Source organism: Bison bison, unplaced genomic scaffold (assembly GCF_000754665.1).
Source record: "Bison bison bison isolate TAMUID 2011002044 unplaced genomic scaffold, Bison_UMD1.0 scf7180017864389, whole genome shotgun sequence".
In the NCBI taxonomy this organism is placed as follows: domain Eukaryota; kingdom Metazoa; phylum Chordata; class Mammalia; order Artiodactyla; family Bovidae; genus Bison; species Bison bison.
This window is the reverse complement of record NW_011494961.1, coordinates 2,264,241-2,264,502: the sequence shown is the minus strand read 5'-3', so window position 1 is coordinate 2,264,502 and position 262 is coordinate 2,264,241.

The following is a 262-nucleotide window of genomic DNA, read 5'->3' as shown; positions in this document are numbered from 1 at the left end:
AACGAAGATCATGGCATCCGGTCCCACCACTTCATGGGAAATAGATGGAGAAACAGTGGAAACAGTGTCACGCTTTGTGTTTTCGGGCTCCAAAATCACTGCAGATATGACTGCAGCCATGAAATTAAAAGACACTTACTCCTTGGAAGGAAAGTTATGACCAACCTAGATAGCATATTCAAAAGCAGAGACATTACTTTGCCAACAAAGGTCCGTCTAGTCAAGGCTGTGGTTTTTCCTGTGATCATGTATGGATGTTAGA